Here is a 19402-nt window from a genome sequence, read left to right on the forward strand (position 1 = left end):
TGGATGGTCAGCACTAGGGTTTGTGGGGGGAGGAGGGGATGGTCAGCACCAGGGTTTGTGGGTGGGGTGGGGGGAGAACGAACAAACGAATGAATGGCTCTCCAAACTGGGGGGCGTGCTAGGGATAGAGTGCACAGACATCAGCACCTGCTAGGCAAGTGCTCCACCACTGAGCACTCCCACATCCCGGGAAGCCCTGCCTTTAAGGATGCTTTCACGTTATCATGGTTTCCAAATATGTCAGCTTGATTTTCCCTACTGGAAATGTACCTTACCCACCCATGCATCCTCCGTTGCCGAATCCTCACGGTGAGTGAATGTCAGGTACCCCCTTCTCCCTGTCTGGGTGCCACAGAAGCACTTATAAAATAAATACCTAAGATTTACAAGGCACGCTGAGAATATTTGAGGACATGATGTTATTATAAATGGTAGCTTTGGGGTTTTACCTTTAAACAATTTTCATACTAATTAGGAAAGATATGGATTCTTGTTTTGTTTTGCTTTTGTTTTTGTTGGTCCTTGACTCCCACAATGCTTTGGTTTGGTTTCACTTTCCAGGACAGACATTTTTATAGCTTAATCTAAAAAATTTGGTCAATCCTAAAATAATTTTTTTTAAAACTATATACTAAAAGCGAAACAAAACAAAAACAAAAGCAAAGAGCACCAGGCATTTCCTAACACAAAGCTCCCGAGTTACCCACGGTGGAGTACAGAGTCCTGCAGTTTTAGTCAGCTGCCGTGACTGTACCATAAACCTGGTGAGATTGGCAGACACAGAGAAAACATTTTATTTGTTTTGGAATCTTCATCCGTGGTCAGCTGCTGGGTTGTCTTGAGGAGTCTGTGATGGAGCAGAGACGCTCCCTTCGTGACCTGGAGACAATGGAAAAGAAAGAGGCGGGGCTCTGGCTATCCATCCCATGGCCAGGCTGCCAGGGACTGGACATCCTCCCGTTAGACTCCACCTCTTAAAGGTTCTCAGTCTCCCACGAGCGCTGTACTGGAGACTAAGCCTTTAACACACGGTCCTTAGTGAACACTTCGCTTATTTGATTTGCTATCTTAAGGATGAGAAGACAACCCAGGATCATCAACTCTCTCTGAAGAGCTGATAAAGAAACCCATAATAAATAGTGAGTTTATAAGGATAAAAACTTACATCCCCAAAGAGACAATAGAAAATATTAGAACCACATCCCAGAGTAGAATGCTATAAAATAAAACATTTTGATGTAAATTTAGACTGCATACAATGCGCCATCTGTGAGCAAGGACCTCAGCGACATTCAGTTCAAGTGTGCGGTCATAACTCTCACCTAGTTGTGAAGCATTTCATCGCCTCCTCCCCAAACTCGCGTTTATCAAGAGGGCACTCAAGTCCCTTTCCTCCAGCCCCCAGCAAACACCAGCCTGCTTTCTGTGTCTGTGGATTTACCGCTGGAGTACTGAAGGACCACATCGGAGGCTTTGACTCTGCTTCTTGAGACTCCTCCCCAGAGCCACGCCCATCTGGCCCTTCCTTTCCTGGCTGAGAGATACATCTACGCTGCTTCCCTCTCAGCTGGTGTGAACAGTGCTGGTGTGATCGTTCACGTACAGGGTCTCTGTATACACACCTGTCTCCTTCTGAATACGTCCTGGGAATGGGTCGAGTTATACTGCGGTTCTGCAAGTTTTAGGGGCACTACAGCAGGACAGACTGGGAAACTACGGGGATGTGGGAAGGAGAAAGGACCCATGCTCCAGAGCTTGCCAGTAGAGAAGCAAGAACCCCAGCATTTACTGTGAATGCTGCCAACATAAAGATAATATTTCTTTCACATTTAGCTATTGAGATGTCAATGATCAGGTTTAAAGCCAGAATGCATGTGATCTTGAGTAGGGCCTCACTTTTCTCCTAGATCAGCAGTTCTCAATCTGTAGGTCACGACTCTTTCATAGGGGTTGCATATCAGATATCCTACATATCAGATAGTCACATTACAATTCATAACAGCAGGAAAATTACAGTTATGAAGTAGCAATGAAAATAATTTTATGCTTGGGGGTTACCACAACATGAGGGACTGTATTAAAAGGTTTCAGCGTTAGGAAGGTTGAGAACCAGTACCCTAGATATTTTCTGGGAATCACAAATAATGCTGTTTTCATTTTCTGTGGAGACAGCCTGCCTTCCTGCACCCGTGTGATCTACACTTGAACATCACAGACTGTAAAATCCTGTCAAGTGGCCCTGGGGACTGTCTGGTGGTCTCACTCAGGTTCCTTAGCAACTCTGAGAAGACAATAGCTTCAAAACCCAGCAATTGTGAGGCAGACGCAGGTGGATCTCCGTGAGTTTGAAGTAAGCTTTGTGAGTTCTAGGGCAGCCAAGTGTCCCAGAAACAGTGAAGACAAAACCCCTGCTAAAATGGCTACAGGATTGTTGTAAAAGACCGTGGAGGAGGGCGAGTCCCTTCAAGAAACCTGCACGCATGCTTGTGGGCGCATCTCACTTTTGGAACGCCTCTCTTCCTCTTAATCCTCATGCTTAAATTCTTTCTTAAAGTGCCTTTTAATAAACCCAGCCTTCCTTTATACTAATTTGTCTTCAAAGTCTCCTACATTGAGGACAAAGGCCTGGCCCTAGAGTCACCTGCAAAGCAGATGGTGTTCTTCAGGAGTGGGACTGGATTAGCTGCGCATGTGTATTGCGAACCCCAGGGCAATAACTGTACAAGGAAAAGGTGAGCTGACTGGTATGTCAAGAAAAAAGAGCATCTCAAAAAATTGCTCAGTTGAAACCAGGAGGGCAGAGGCAGAAAAAAGAAAAAAAGCAGAATAACAAACAGAAAAGGTAACAAATATTACTTCGTCTCAGCAGTGAGGAACACTGACTGCTCCTGCAGAGGACCCAGGTTCGATTCCCAGCACCCACACAGTGGCTCACAACTGTCTCTAACTGCAGTTCTAGGGCATCTGAGCCCTCTTTGGGCCTCCGTGTGCAATGCAGACATATGGTGCACAGACATGCATGCAGGCAAAACACCCATACATAAAATACAAATAAATCTTTAAGAAAAGAAGAATATGCACTGCAGACAGAAAGACACCCTGTGAATTCTCCTTCCCATCCCTGAGGAGTGGATCCTTTTACAGTTGTTAAGCCTAATTTGGTGGTACTTTAGGGTAGCGGAGAAGGAGGTCAGCCAGCTGTAATCCACAAGGGTAAGGCGCTAGTTTTCTTCTTGGTGAGCCCCCTGCAGCATGGTACAAGAACAGCCACAGCCCCTCCGGAGTGAACCCATATATTGTTCTATCTAAGTTGTTAGGATCGGAAACTGAGCCCCGCAGCTCTAACTACCTAGGCTCAGCACCTGTCTTCAATTAGACAGACAGGAGATGGCGAAAAGCCAGGAACAGAGATTCAGCCAATATAGAACATTGGGAGGGGGAACGGATGAACAGGTCCAGTGAGCCCCCACCCCATCCCCACCCCCAGGCCCCAGGCCATCTTCAGGGCCCTGGTAAGAAGTTCAGTTTAAACAGAGAGCAATGAGTAACTATTCGGGCCTGATCGAAGTGTAGCCCGGCCGTTATCCCTGCACCAGATCCCGTCTCTTCTGTCAGGTGGCCTGAGAAGAAGTCAGACCTGTGTGAGATCTTGCTGGGAATGAGTTCCTCTTCTGGTTGGCACCAGGCTTCAGCCTTTTTCTCTTTCCTGCATGAGACCCCTAGGTAAACAGGCTTCAGCCTTTTTCTCTTCTCAACATGAGACCCCTAGGTAAATTTTGATTTCTTGGTATCTGAATTAACCTTCTCTAAGGGAAGAGAATTGATAGAATGTGTATGTGTGTTTGTGGTGTGTGTGTGGTGTGTATGTGTGTGTGTGGAGTATGTGTGTGTGGTGTGTATGTATGTATGTTATGTATGTATGTGTGTGTGGTGTGTATGTGTGTATGTTATGTATGTGTGGTGTGTATGTGTGATGTGTAGGTGTGTATGTGTGTGTGGTGTGTATGTGTGTGTTATGTATGCATGTGTGTGGTGTGTATGTGTGTGTGGAGTATGTGCGTGTGGTATGTATGTGTGTATGTTATGTATGTATGTGTGTGTGGTGTGTATGTGTGTGTATGTTATGTATGTGTGGTGTGTATGTTATGTATGTATGTGTGTGTGGTGTGTATATGTGTGTATGTTATGTACATGTGATGTGTAGGTGTGTATGTGGTGTATGTGTGTGTGGTGTGTATGTGTGTGTTATGTATGTGTGTGTGTGGTGTATATGTGTGTGTTATGTACGTGTGTTATGTATGTATTTGTGTGGTGTGTGTTATGTATGTATGTGTGTGGTGTGTATTTGTGTGTGGTGTGTATGTGTGTGTTATGTATTTGTGTGGTGTGTGTGTGTGTGTATACATATATTGGCTTCATCATCCGTGTAGTCTAGCAATGGCCACCTTACACTGGAGAGGCTGAGAACCGGAAGTTGCTCCGTCCATGAAGAAGCTGGACGTCTCAGCTGTCCCACCCTGGCCCTGAAAGCCTGGAGGATTCCTGGAGAGCTGCACTTCAGTCTACGCTGAAATACCAAAGAACTCGGTTCTAATATTGGAGAAAATATCGCAGCAATAGGAGAGACGAACTTGCCTTCGAGAGTGAGGGCGAACAGTTTCCTTCTCCCACATCCTGTTCCCCAGCTGCGAAAGAAAGGTGCTACTCTCATTTAGAGTGTGTCCGCCTGCTACAAACACTCAGGAAAACCCCTCACAGGAGGGCCGAGCACCCTGTGTTTATTCCAGACGCAGTCAGGTTGACAACCTTTAGAGGGCCTGTTGTCTCAACAGTCAGGTCTCCAAAGAGATCAACAAGACCAATGTCCTTCCTGTCAGGCCATTCCTCTCTCCCTCACCCCTTTTCCATGCATGCCACTGTTCTCAGAGCAGAGGGAGCTGAGTGTTTGCACCTGCTGTTTTCCTTCTGCCAGGTGTCCTGGCCAGAGAGACTTGGCTTTCTCTAGGGTGGTGAGTCCTCCCTCACAGTTGGCTTGCAGCCATTTTTAGCTTGCGAGTAGCCCTTCAAGGTTGGCACCCTGAACAACCAGACAGGTTAAGCTCGAGAGTTAGGCTGAGAAGGCCGTTCCCTTAGGGATGCCCAGAAAGAAAGCAAGTCTCGGGAGTCAATGTGGGCAGACCGGGGTGTGCTCCTTGCACACAGGACGTCTGTCACCCTAAGCGAATCCTTCAGCACTGTAACTTTAACAAAACCCACAAAGGGTCTCACATTGTCCTCTCTGACTCACCCCACCATGTATTAGAAGTGAAAAAAAAACTAGTATAAGTTTGATCCTCAGAATCTTAAAAAAGAACAACAATAAAAAAAACCCCACATTTTTCCTTTATAAGAAAACTCAGCCTTTATCATGTTTCTGAATGGGAACACTGGCTGCCTAATGGCACTCTGAGCTATAGCTGTTTCCTGCAGTTAGACTGCTCTTGTAACTTAGGAAAGGATTCTGAGATTTGCATGAGAACCCGCGTCCCTCACGAGAGTCTCACTCTCCAGTAAACTCAGCCCCAGAGGACATTTTTGATAGCGCCTCCTTCACACAAAGCTCCACTCAGCCTCCAGCTTTTCCAATGCCAGCCATGTCTTCTCTTAATAACTCTGCTCCCATCTTCTCTCAGACCTCTCTTCCCCTTCGCTCGTCTCCATCCACAAAGCTTTCTCTAACCACTCCTCAAGAGGGTCCAGAGGCTCTTGGGTGTCCATAACACTGACTCTCCTGTTCTGTGATGGCTGTGCACTTTCTGGGGCCTGTTAGCTGCCCTCCCCCCATAACCTCTGCTATAGGCCCCCACGTCAGCCAACAAGCTTCTCCTCAGTCAGGGATAACTCATTTCCAGGAAACTCACTGACAGCCACATTTTCCCTCAAGGGTTCTAACGTCCTTTAAAGGCTGAGGAAATGCAGCCTCATGGTAAACTTCTGATCACTGGGCTATTGAAGTAGTCCTCATAATGCTCCATGCAAAGCCCCATCTGGGCAGTAAAGAAGTCAAATGGAACCCACAGACTATTGCAGGACCTGAAGACCATAAATGAGGTGTTCTGGTCTGCCCTAAAATCCCAAATCTTTACACCTTTTGGAAATAGATATCCCCCAATGCCTCCTGGCTCACAATGTTAGGTTAAGGATGGTTCTTAACATTTCACATTCTCCTAGACTCAGTTCCCACCTGTTGTAGAATACTGAACCCCCAACACCCAGGTTACTCTGGATTGTCTTATCTCAGGGCTTTTGAAATAGTCCCACTTCTGATAGGCACTAGCCAAAAACGTGTCCTCTCTTACCAACCCTCCCCTCCCCACCTCATGCTCCCAGGAGTTCCCCTTTCAGTATGCAGCTAACTAAGGAATCAAGGACAAAGAAAAACCTACTTCAGATCAAACATCACAAGTGTGCCTTGTGTGGTTAGGTTTTTCCTTCAAAGGCCCAAATCTCTCAACAAAAGGTCCAATTCCTGGGCCTTACATTAATCAGAGGCAAAATAAGCCTTTTCCGTCAAACTATAGAAGTTCCAAACTTCTAGGAACTACACAAAACTATACAAAATGTGGACATGGCAAGGCTTTGCAGGATTGAGATTCTCTAGCTTAGGCTGTATAGCTAAACTTTCTGAGGCCTTGCAGTCTGTCCAACTGTGTGGTGAAGTTTGCATGCTTCCCATGACAGCTCTCAGTCTGGTCCAGTTCACCCCACAGCAGCTGTGGGCATGACCCAGCAAGAAGACCACACACTTACTTAAAATGTCATGAAGTTTTTTCCAATTTTTCCCCCAACCTGATGACACAGTTCTCAAGGGAGAACTTTGTAGACGACAGCATCAAGTCAATGTCGAAAGGTTGCACACATCTATGAGGGACAAGAGGAGTTATCTATTAGATGGGATCTCTGGAATGGCACAGGCCCCAGGCCTCCTAAAGCGGACACTCCTCTTGGTCCCATTGCTAGCTCTTCCTAATCGTGCATCTTTTCTCTGTGTATACGTAATCAAAGGGGGGAGGGGACTTGACCCAAACCTTGGGGCCTCCCTGGCACCCAGTAGCTTCTCTCTATGAGTCACTAGATTTGGTGGCACTGGGATGGCTCTTTCCCATCAGGAGACTGTCAACTGTGGTTCTCTTGTTGAGACAGCAGCTACATTAACCCTGGGACTGACTGGGAAGAGTCACTTCCCTCACTAGGTCCTTGAAGCCGCTAGATCGCAGATGTTCTAGTTAGTAAATACGAGACTCAGGCTGGGGATGTAGCTCAGCTGGCAGAGGGCTTCCTTAGGATGCATGAAGCCCTAGATTCATCCCCTGGCACTGCATACATTGGATGTAGAGAGGCATGCACCTGTAATCTCAGCAGTCATGGGTGGTGGCAAGAGGATCAGACATTCAAACTCAACCCAGAGTCTGGCTACTCTTCCATCTTGGGGGGATGGGTGATGTGCTACAAACATCCACTACAGCCTTAGGAAATGGCTGTTAGTTTTAGAGAAGTCTGGGGGTAGGACCTGGACACTCTGCACATCTTGAGGGGTCAGACCTAGCCACCACAGTAGTTTGGGGGTAAGGCCTGGCAGCTGGAGGACTCCAGGGCTGGAGTCTACAAGGGAAGTCTCTGAGCTAGGCAGGGAAAACTGGCTTCAGCTGCCAGATTCTGTGTAAATAGCCAACACCTACCAGAAATGATCTGGCTTTCGCCTCAGTTGCAATGGTGCGCTACAGTCCCCACCATTTGACATTTCTCTGCATGACCACCGAGCTCCATCATCTGGACAAACAGACATCTTTGCTTCTGGTCAAGGCTGCCTCCGTTCCCAAGGTCACTCTCTTTCGTCCTTAGCACACCTCAGGAAACCCAGCATGCTCACAGTACCAAGAAGGATGGTTGCAGAGTCTGGGAAACAAGCTGTTGTTTCCCTCATCCTCCCAACAGACACTCTTAACAGTATTCACCAGGCCACACCACCGGAAGCCAAGCCCGCCACACTCTAACTGAGCCCCTTCAGCAGCCTTCAGCTCTTATGATTGACGTTCCAAGCCAAACCTGAAGGCGTCCTCAGAAACCTTCCCTTTACCGCCCGTCCAGAGGTGGACAGCTCTGCTGGGGAAGATTGGCAAATAGATTTCACTCCTGTTTGCTGATGCAAGGGACTGAGATGTAAAAATTATTAGGAGCTGCCTTCACTGAGGAGATCGGGCATCCTCCCCAAAGCAGAACCTGCCTCAGAGGCAACGGCTGTCCTCTTGCAAGAGGGTGGGGACCTTACACTGATCTGGGAAACAGATACTGGTCCCTTTTAGAAGGGCTGCACCTTGCTGGGGAGAGGTGCCCCCCCCCATTGCACCTGTTACAAAATGCCTGGCAAGGAAAAGAGCCTATGCAAGGGGCAAGCCAGGTGTGGTGGGGAGTGCCCCGGCAGGACCAACCAGGGGGGAAGGGGAGTCTAGAGCAGGGAGCCCACTCTATCCTGACCAGCCTATAAAAAGTCTGACCCAAATCCTGAGGACAGACTCCTCTCTCTGGGGCTCTCCCATTTCCCTCGATGGGAGCAGTTAGTCTGTTCTAATAACGTCTGCCAGTTCTTTTCTCTCTTCCTGTTCAACAGTAACTGTTGTTCTGTGTCCAGGGTGCTCAGGATCTCTCCTTGAACCCTCCAGCGTAGGGCACCCCACCCAGCTAAGCTTCCAACTTGTCAAAGGAAAAGGCCTAAGGTCTTTTCTGCTCCTAAGAAGTAACAAAGCCAAGCTGCTACAGATTGGATTCAAGGGCAGCAGGGCTCGCCCCAAGTCGGAAGTCAAACTTGGCAAGGTCATCCACGTAGTTCTGGCTTTAGACTCCTGAAGGATGCACAGATAAGGGATGTGTGGAATATAATATTCCTCTGTTGTTAGGGGATGCTACCGAGGCCAGGTGTGTGGCAGGGGAGTCCCTGAATGGAGACCCTGAGAGGGCGGCCATTGCCTGCAGCTGTGAAGGCGAAAGCCTGGAATTATGTTAGAGACCCTGTGATGTTGCCAGAACCAGGAGACCTCTGCCCACGGGATGTGGAACCAGCCCACGAGAGAGAAGTCACTTCAGGCAGCAAAGCTGGAGTGGAAGAGTCACCCAAGCCTCTGACATCGGACATGGGGCTAGAGGATTTGGAGCTTGCCCGTCCTGGTCTTGGTCTTGCTTTGGCCTAGCATTACCTCAGATAGCCACCTTTTGTAATGGTAACGCATATTCTGTGTAATTGAACATTGGGAGTTTGTGATTTGTTTTTTTAATTTTAAGGGAGGTTCGTATATGTGGGGGACGCAGTAAAGAAAACACCAAAATGGCCATTCCATGATTGGGGGGAAGGTTTTCACTGTGTAAGAGAACAGCCAGAGGCATCTGGAAGAATCTGGAGCAGAGAGAAAAAGAAGTAGACATGGCCAGGAACAGTGAAGTGGGGCGTGGGAAAAAATCCTGCGGCTTTATTAGGAGGATGCCTTTATTAGGAGCGAAGCCTTGCACTGAAACAGGCTTTGGAGTTTAGGGCAGAAGAAGAGCTGAGAGGGGCCAGAATTCTAGTGTAGGGGTTTTGAAGCGTATAATGGGTGCCTGTGACTAGAGACTGAGGGGGCCTGGAGGCCAGCATGGGCTTTGATATGCAACCACAGGTATATATTAATGGAGAACCCTATGGTATCCCGCCAGAGGCAAGGGAAAAGATTCCTTTTGGCACTGGAACCCATTTTACAGGTTCCGGAGGAATGCTGGCTTTTTTCTAACTACCAGAAACCCTTCTGTGGTTCAACTGGAGCTCATTTCTGGACACATACGCTTCCTGAAGCCTAACAGTTGCAATTGAGATATTGTCTTGAGTTTCAAGGAGCCTGTGGACTTTAAAATGGTGTTGAGACTATGAAAGACTATGGGGAGTTTTAAAGCTGTACTAAATGCATTTTGCATTATGATATGACCATGAACCTATGGGAGCCAGAGAATGGAATGAGGTGGTTTGAAAGCCTCATGGGGACAGATACTACTTTCTCTGTGGCTCTGACTTCACTACAGCCCTCGTGACTATGGGTGGGGCTAATGTATGGTGGTGGCTGTCTTTCAGATTTCCCATCACGTGCACCCTCCTTCGTGAAACTGGTGGCTTCTGCGTCACTACTTCAGGATAGATATTGGAAGATCGCTTAAAATCAAAGAAAACATCAAAATACTTGGAGGCCTAAGTTAAGCAGGGATAGCTTCTGTTTAGTCGAAATCATCACCCCAGCTCCCTAACACAAAGAGCCTGGACTATTATACTCGGGGCCTCATCCCAGCCCCTGGCACCCAGCTTTGGAATACTGGGCAGGAGCTCCATTTCAAGCCCCTCCCCTAGGAGTTGCCTTAGTCCAAACTCCACCCCCTAGAAAGCCCTGCAAACAGTGACCCCTCCCCAGGGAGGGTCAAGAAAGTCCACCAAACTGTAACCCTCCCCAGAAAAGGTCAAGACCACTCCCACAGGCTACTTAAACTGCCCGCCCCCAGAGAATGTACACATGGTCTTCCCTTCTCTCTCTTCCCCTCACCATGCTTGTCCGGTGCCACCCAAGAGCATTGCATTAAACATGGGCATCTTTTATTCGCTCTAATTCAGTCTGAAATTATTTGCATCAGTGGAAAGGCTTGTCTTAAGAAATATTCGTAATAGCTCCTCCTTTAGACTCTTTTCCTATAGGCTGCTAAAGACCTTATAGCTTTCCATTGGTCTCTCTAATTTTTAATTCTGCTCTGTCTTTAGCTTCTGTTTACTTAACCTTCTGTATGATCCTGTCTTTTAGATTGCAGTCCATTATCTCCAGATGCTGTGGTCTCAAGAATGACAAGCATTATCATTAACACCAACACCGAGCTCCCACCTTTGAGGACCTCTTGACCTCCAATCACTGTCTCAGTTCAGACTCCAACCTCCTACAATAACCACACTCTCCCCTCTCCAAAAATGTGTCCCAAGCTTTTTATGCCATCTGGTCTGTGGCGGTTAGCACTGTCAACTAGATAAAGTCTAGAGCCATCTGAGAAAGGAGTCTCAATGAGGTATTATCTAGATTAGGGTGGCATGTGGGCATGTCTGTGATTAAATTATTTAAGGTGGGAAGACCTAGTCATTGTGGGTGGCATCATCCCCTAGGCAGGCGACCCTGGGCTCTGTAAGAGTAGAGAAAGTGAGATACATAAATGTATTCATTCCTGTTTCCTAACTGGGGCTATAATGTGGACAGCTGTTTCAAGCTCCACCTCCCTTGACTTCACAGAGGTGATGGACTGTGCCCTGAATTGTGAGCTAAGATAAACTGATTCTTCCTTAAGTTGTTTTGGCCAGAGTATTTTATCACAGCAATGGAAAAGAATCTAAGACATGGTCCTATCCCCGTGACAGATTAGTAATGCCAACCAGGTCTCCTTGATGCCCCTTCTCGACTCTAAAACAGTTCTGGAAAGGATACCTCTGTCATTTGCCACAGATTTGACCTCACTGATCTCTTGGAGGAAAGATAAAGACAAAAAGCCCCAATTTCTAATAATTAGACTCTCGCCACTGGCTTGCGTAGCTTATATAAGTAACTATGGCCTTATACCTAATGACAGCGGGCATCTTACCCCAAATGGCCAGTCTCAAAGAACAAATGGTATCTTAAAATATATTGCCTGTTAGAGCTAAAATCTGATGACTTGTTTTCAAAGATGCCTCCAGTCAGCTTAGGCCCAGGTACACATGAACAGAAACTCCTAGAGTCCTGCTCATGCCTGCTAGTCCAGCTCTCCCCAATGCTGTCAAAGTACACCCCAATACCCACTCTACAGCTTTAAAGTAGAAAATTCCTCACGGCCAAGCTTTAAAGTTTTAAAACAAACAAGAACGGTAGAGATGAACCCTCACACTGTTTTTATTGTAACAAACAAGCCACGGAAGGAAAAATAAGGCGTGGATGACTGTAGGGTTGTGCCTTCCTGATTACACAGGAACAAACAAAGGGACCAAGGGTTTACACTGCTGGCTGCGCTCATTAGTGCACCTGTCTGTCATTCTAGGCCAACACCTGACTTTGCAAGGTCGTGAAAAGAAACTTCCCTGTTTGGCTACACTGGGTGTCAGTGTTCCTATTATGAAACAAGAGCGTTCCTGTTACAAATGGGGGCCACGGTTTTTCACGCTACCAAACAAGCCAGTCAGTAGCTCACTTATCTACTCATTAATTTATCCCTTCAAATGACCCACAAGATAAGACCAAATGCCTTCTAGGAACAGAGACAAAGTGCTCCAGTTCCCCCTCAGGGCAGTCAGTCTCTGAGAAGACACCCACTGTGGGCTCTATCTTTCAGCAGTGCCAGTGCATGTTCATTATTCAAGATTCATCAGCAGGCTGAGGGTGTCACATCATTGGTTGAGCCCTAGCTTGCCATACGCAAAGCTCTAGGTTCCATCCCTAGTACTAGACGGAATCAAGTCTGGTGGCACATGTCTGTGAATCCAGCACTCTGGAGGCAGAGGCAGAGGCCACCCTTGCCAATAAAGTGAGTTTGAGTCTAGCCTGGGCTACCGGACACCCTGCTTCCAAAAAAAGAAACAAACAAAAAAAAAAAAACCAGCAACAGCAATAACGAAACCTTTTACACTCATTCTGATTTTGTAAATATGTCTTTCCCTACACCATGGCCTGTTTGTGCATCTGTTGCCAGCTGGACACATTGATGCTTCTCATCCACAAACGCGGACTATCTTTCTTTGATAGCCTCAGACTTTTGTAGTTTTCCTCCTGTGTGGCCGATACTTTTCTCCATCTGTTAACACATACCTAAGTATTTTGTTTTTGGAGATGCTGGTGTACATAGTGTAGGTATTATCAGCAGTGAAGGGACAGGGACACAGCGCCATGCTGCTACCCTGAGCTGCCTGACTTTTAGGGACCTTGACTCAAACTAAACTGGGGTTTGTGGCTTCCGTGCTGGGAAGAATTTCTGTTACAAAGCAGGATCTGATATTTTATTAACAATGTTTTAGTAGAGGTACAGGAGTTAAGAGAGGTAGGTGTTCAGAAGAAAGAAAGACATATCCAGTTGTGGGGGGGGGGGTTTTAAGGGAGAGTGGGGGGAAAAACACGTTCCCATGTGTGGGCTCGGGCTTCTCCAATAGAGGGTAGGCAATTAATAGTCTTAACTTTAGCCACTGTGTATGTGTGTGTGAATACGTACATATAGATTTCTCTCCACCCCAAACTCATCTACTAAGTGAAATGCCTTATACAATTATAATCTATAATTTGATAAGGCAAAACCAGGATCCAGTAGGGCTGCACAAGGGCGAAGTCCCTTTGCTGCAGATGGGGTTTCTGGTGACATTCCTAGAAAATGGCTGGGAAGGGAGAAGGGTCTAGAACAATTGCTAACTATGCTGAATTCTTGCTTTGCTATCGATGAGATGTTCAACCAGATGCCCAGAAAGGGGCTTCTCTTCCTTCCGTGAATGAAAAGGCTTAAAAAAGAAGCCATGCCTGTATAGACTCACTGATTAGAAGGTCAGTATTGTGACGAGGGGGTGTCTCAGGTTCAGATAATGATGACCTTAGCCTGGTCTAGCTTTAGCCCCAACCCCCCAGTAGCCATTCCTTGCTCACCTCTATGGCAGAACTAGCGTCCTGTGACTAACATGTAAACCCTTTGCAGTCCACTAGAGCACTAACTTCCACAAGCGCACAGGCTAGGGGTGTCAGTAGACAGCATCTGGGGGCTAGGGAAAAATATTCCGCCATTCCGCTGCGGTTGCCCTGATGCACCTACTGGTGAATTTTAAACTTGCCTTAACTTATGACTCTCTTTGTTCTGTAAAACTATAAAGCTTTGTGAAACTGCTTCCACGTTAGAGCACGGAATTTGGGGTGACCCGAGTCTGTGTTCCTCGGCCTAGTCACTAAAATGGCTCGAAGATAAACTCTCTCTTATTCCCTTTAAGATGAGAGCTGTAGTGACGCTTCTCGTGGCCCCATTTTTCTCTGCCTTTCTATCCCACCTCATTCTAGTTTCAGTTAGTTGAATGCCGATATATGATTAGTGGGTTTTCTATATTAAGGTTGCACCCTTGCAAATTTGGGTAATTGTCTATTAATTCCAGAAAGTTATTTTAGGTTTCTTCCCCCTCTTTTTCTTTTTAGAGAGAGGATCTCACCAAATTGTCCAACCCCGAATTCACCATATTCCTGTCAGGTTTGAGCTAGGGGCTATTCGGGCCATGCACATCTGCAGTAGCCTCTTTCTCTCCCCTCACAGATGCAGTAAAAGAAATGGAAAGAAAAAGGAAACCACCACCATGCTTTGGTTCTCAGAGACTCTGTAATCTCCACTCTTCTGGAGGAAGTTTACCAAGTACTTTAGGCTAAGGTAACACATTCCACATGATAGACACCCCCCCCCCCCACTCTCCTCCCACCCACACACACAAAAGAAGCGAACCTTTCCCCTGCCACCTGGGAATCAGACTGACTAACTGCAAGCATGCACTATGAGCGATTCATCAACTACATGCAATGATGAGGTCTCCATCTCTGAAACCTTTAAGAGGGGACCCCGTGGTTCTGAATGCTCCTCAGAGTCCCTATCGTGTTGCTTTTCTTTGGTGTTAGTCCTTCACTTACCCCAAAGGACAGTTCACCTCAGTGTCCCTTTTGAACACTGAAACTTGAAACCTTTCACCTTTTTCTTCAGCATCCCTGCTAATTGGGACAACAGGCTTTGCGATTTCTACACCGCCTATTATGCGATCTGCAAACAAAGGCAGCTTTATTTCTTCCTTTACAGTTTGGAATAATATTACTCCAGCACTTGCTGGGTTTTTTCCAATCCTTCCTCTTCATCTGGGGGTCAAGCTGTTGCAAATGGAAGGCATCCAAAAATGTACCTTTTGTCCCTTCATGATTGCCAAGAGCATAAACTAGAGTTAAGGTCAGAGCTTGTGGCTCTGGCAGCCCTAACAGTCACCGGACCTCAATAAGTCAATTAAAGGCCAAGTTAGCTGTGAACCACAGCAAAAAGTAATTCACTCAGTGTGACCCTACTGGGAAGGCAGAAGGGTCCAGTGACCTACTTCCCATACCCAGGTCAGCTTCAGGGTCCTAACACGGGGGTCAAGTTTAAATGTAAGGCAAGAAGAATGCGTGGTTAAGTGATCCTGGTCCAGGTGCGGTCCTGCTCACCATTGACCCATCGTGGTCTCACGTCGCTCTTTCCCCTTTGGCTGGTCCAGGTCTTAGTCTTTTCCCGTTACCAGCACGTGATTCCAGGAAAATTCCAATCTCTTGGGGGCTGAGGGGTACACGGCTCTCTTTTAGAATACCTCATTCCTTCCTGTATCCCAGGAACAGCACGTTACTTTTCCTGTTACTCAGCATTTAGATGGTCAGTGTCTGGATTCTGGAGTCCACACGTATTTGCGTCCTCATTAAACTCATTCACCGTTTCCTCTTCTCGGTGTTACTGTGTGCCCTCCTGTGTGGGTGCCTGTGTGCTTGTGCTGGTGGGAAGGGAGTGGGCGCCGGAGACTGAACTATCAAGGTTAGTAGCTGGAACCAGTGGGCAGAGGAAGGCTGGAAGCTCTTCCTCACCTGGGCTCCATCCACCAAGAGTGTGAGCCAGAAAAGCTGGCCATATGCAAATGAGGCCAATGCTGTGGCGGTGAATGTCCTCCTAGGCAGGGTTCTGTTAGGCTCAAGGTCAGCACTTGGGGACGGCCCCCCACCCCTCCCCAGTCCACAGGCCACTTCCGTTCTTGGGGATGCCTTTTCTTTCTTTTCCTTTTCACTTTTCCTTTTTTTCTTTTACTGAAAAATAGACTTTTTTTCATACAATATATTCTGATTATAGTTTCCTCTCCCTATATTCCTCCCAGTTCCTCCCTCCTTCCCCTCTCATCTAAATCCACCCCCTTTTCTAGCTTTTGTTAGAAACCAAACAGGCATCTAAGGGATAATAATGAAATAAAATATAATGAAAGATAAAATGAAATTGAACTAATTGGAATAGGACAGACCAAGCAGAAGGAAAACAGTCCAAGAAAAGGTACAAGAAACAGAAACAGACACAGAGACACACTTGTTACATTTTCAGGAATCCCATAAAAACACAAAACTATGTCATAATATATATGCAATATATATATATATATATATATATATATATACATACACATACAAGAAAAAGACAAAATAAGAGTGGTTATCAATTGGAGATAGCATCTGGGTTAGAGATAGGGCATGCGTCCACTCCTCTTAGCTCCAGATCCTATCTGGTGCAGACCTATGCTGGCCCTGTGCATGCTGACATTTGTAGCTGGGCTGGTGTTTACATTTCTCCTGAGTTATTGGAGGATTCCCATGGGACCCCTTTGGCCAGCAAATCGATTAGCTCTAACCCATTCCTGGTAAAGAAGCTTTGTTTGATGATGAGAGATGTTCAGCTGGGTCTCTCTCCCTTCCATTATTTGTTGTTTTCATTTGATTACCTTTATATATGTCTATAGTTTAGGAAGCCTCTATATATTGTTTGCATAGGCCCCTCAAATGACTCTTAATTCAGCTCCCATATTCTCGCTTGTCCCCCTCTTCCCTTATTCTCCCTGGTTGATCCTCCTGTTCCATTCCCTACCTGCTCGTCCAGCCATAACTATCTGTTCTATTTTGTTATTCTATTCCTACCCCGCCATTCCCTTACCCTGTACCTAACCTCTGTATTCTATGGACTGTAGCTTGCTCATCACTGACCTAATATCTAACATCCACATAGAAGTGACTACATCATTTTTGTCTTTCTGGGTCTGGGTCACTTCACTCCTCCACTCAGGATGATTTTTCCTAGTTTCATCCATTACCTGAGAATTTCCTGATTTCATTTTTTTAAAACAGGTGTTTAATAGTCCATAGTGTATATGTACAACATTTTCTTTATTATTCATCCATTGACAGAAATGTAAGTTGTTCTAATTTCTGGCTATTATGAATACAGCAGCAATGAACATGGTTGAACAAGTGTCTCTGTAGATGCTTAAATTTGGTTTTTGTCTTAAATGGCTTTCTTTCTTCGTTTATTGTGATTGACAGTTTCCTGGGGATAGTAGTCTGGCTGGTGTCTGTGGTCTCCTAGAGTCTGCAGCACATGTGTCCAGGCTCCTGGCTTTTGGAATCTTCATTGAGAAATCAGGTTTTTTTTCTAATAGATCTGCCTTTATATGTTACTTGGCCTTTTCCCCTTGCATCTTTTAATCTTTTCTTTGTTCTGTAAATTTAGTGTTTTGATTATTATGTGCCATGGAGATTTCTTTTCTGGTCCAACCAATTTGGTGTTTTGCCTTCTTCTCGTATCTTGATAGGCACCCCCTTCTGCAGGGAAAAAAAAAACTCTACAATTTTGTTGAAAGTACTTTTTGTGCCTTTGACCTGGGCGTCTCCTCCTCCCTCTTTGCCCATTATTTATAGATTTGGTATTTACATAGTGTCCATTATCCTGGATGTTTTGTGTCAATTATTTTTAGATTTAATATTTTCTTTGGCCAAGATACCAGTTTCTTCTCTCATTTTCTTTCTCTTCAACTCTTTTTCTGACCTTTATGGTTTTTATCACTGTATTGACTACTGTTCTGGCTGGTTTTTATGTCAACTTGACATAGGCTAGAATCATTTGGGAAGAGGGAATCTCAACTGAGAAAATGCCTTCACCAGATTGGCCTGTGAGCAAGCCTGTGGTACATGTTCTTGATTGATGAATGATAGAGGAGGACCTTGCTCACTGTAGACAGTATCACCATTGGGCTGATGGTCCTGGGTGCTTTAAAAGGGCAAGCTGAGCAAGCTGTGAGGAGCAAGCCAGTAAGCAACACTCCTCCATGGCCTTTGAATCAGTTTCTGCCTTGATTTCCCTGGATGACAGACTAGAAGCTATAAACTGAAATAATCCCTTTCCTTCCCATGTTGCTTTTGGTCATGCTGTTCCATCACAGCAATAGACACCATCACTAAGACAACATTGTTTTTTTTAATTTCTATGACCAAAGGCTTGACAAGAAGCAATGTAGAGGAGGAAGAGTTGGTTTGGCTCGTGATTTGAAGACACAATTCATCATGGCAGGAAGGCATGGAGGCGGAAGAGGTTGTAACTGGCCTTCTCACACTGATGAGGAGGAAGAAGGGAACAGTGAATGCCTGGGGGCCCAGCAAGCTTATCCATTTTCCTGCCACCTGCAACTCAGCCCCTGGGACTACCACTTGTCCCAGGGAACTCCAGTCCTGGGACATTGTTGTTTGGTTAAAAGCATCACCTCAGCTTCCTAACACCCCTTTATTAAAGAGTCTGGATTGTTGAGTTGGGGGGCTTCACACCAGCCCCCTGGCATCCATCTTGAAATGTTGAGTGGAAAGTTCCATTCAAAGCTCCCTTCCCTGGGAGTTGTCTCAGTCCAAACTCCACCTCCGAGAAAGCCAGCCAAGCAGTGACCCCTCCCCAGAGAAGGTCGGTACCACTCCCATAAGCTACTTAAACTGCCCCCCCAGAGAATAAACATGTGGTCTCCCGGTTTTATGAGATCTTCCAGGTCTCTGTTTCAATCTGTGTGTTTTCCCGGTGTTAGTAGCCATTAAACCTGAGTATCTTCTAGTTTGGTCTGATTTGATCTCATTGGAAATTACTGCCTCGGCAGAGAGGTCTGTTGCTTAAGGAAAAATACTTAACATTTGGAGGTCCCACTGAGAGGGCTGTTTTTCCCACTGGCCCAGGGCTATGTGTTGGAAAACGCCCTTCTCACCTGTGCTCTCCACTAGGCTAACATCGGCTTCGACTAGGTGAGTTCCCCTTCTTTTTCAAGTACATGTTTATAGGGTCCGGGACCCATTACGTTTATGTTTGTCGATTTTCGGGCTATCCTGTTGGAGTCATGGTGTTTGCCAGGTGCCCGACACAAGCAGCAAGGCAGACCTCACTGAGATGGGAGTGAGTGGATAGAGACGTCTGCCCACTCATTTCTCACGACCCCCTGTTTTTGACTCAAGAGTCTTGTCACGGTGGACACATTGTCACAGGCATTGAATCCCGAGATTTGGCATAGACTTGTAAAATGGGCTCCTGTGAGTCAAAGCCTGATCTCCAAACACCCTTGGGCTCCCTTTTACAAAATTCCTTTTAAATTGGGGTTATCTAACACCTAACCAAAAAAAAAAAAAAAAAATCAAGGCTCCAAAAGCACATACATGGTTTCTGGCTGCTGTGCTCCTGCTCCCTCTTCCTCGCTCCCCTCCCTGCTTCTCTGGCTGTTTACTGTTTTGTCTCTCATTATTTGTTCTCTACAACGGACCCATTTTCC

The sequence above is a fragment of the Microtus oregoni genome, unplaced genomic scaffold (genome assembly GCF_018167655.1).
Source record: "Microtus oregoni isolate MIOR12 unplaced genomic scaffold, Mior012 000015F_ref0000493, whole genome shotgun sequence".
Classification (NCBI taxonomy): domain Eukaryota; kingdom Metazoa; phylum Chordata; class Mammalia; order Rodentia; family Cricetidae; genus Microtus; species Microtus oregoni.